Source organism: Chrysochloris asiatica, unplaced genomic scaffold (assembly GCF_000296735.1).
Source record: "Chrysochloris asiatica unplaced genomic scaffold, ChrAsi1.0 scaffold00399, whole genome shotgun sequence".
NCBI lineage: Eukaryota > Metazoa > Chordata > Mammalia > Afrosoricida > Chrysochloridae > Chrysochloris > Chrysochloris asiatica.
In genome coordinates this window covers 187,354-187,996 of record NW_006408917.1, presented here as the reverse complement: position 1 = coordinate 187,996, position 643 = coordinate 187,354, and positions in this window count along the sequence as shown.

The window sequence follows — 643 nt, the reverse complement described above, 5'->3', positions numbered from 1 at the left end:
CTTAGGCATTAGTGAGCTGAAATGGACAGGTATTTGCCATGTTGACTCTAACAACCGCATGGTTTACTATGAAGGGAATGACAAATTAAAAAGGAATGGTGTTGCATTCATCGTCAAAAAGAACATATTCAGATCAGTTATGAGCTACAGTGCTGTAAGTGATAGGATAATATCCATGCACCTACAGGGAAGCCGAGTTAATACCACTATTATTCAAATTTATGCACCAACCACTAAAGCCTGTCAAGTTGAAATAGAAGACTTCTATCAACTTCTTCAATATGAAATCAATCAAACATGCAATCAATATGTATTGCTCATTACTGGTAATCGGAATGCCAAGGTTGGGAGCAAAGAGTAGGGACCAGTAGTTGGAAAATTTGGACTTGGTGATAGAAATGATGCTGGAGAACGAATGATAGATTTCTGCAAAACAAATGATATGTTTATTTCAAATACCTGCTTTAGATAGCATAACAGATGACTGTACACATGGACCTCACCAGATGCAACACATAGAATTCAAATAGACTACATCTATGGAAAGAGAAGATGGAAAAGCTCCATATCATCAGTGAAAACAAGGCTGGGGGCAGACTGTGGAACAGACCATCAATTACTCGTATGCAAATTCAAACTGAAG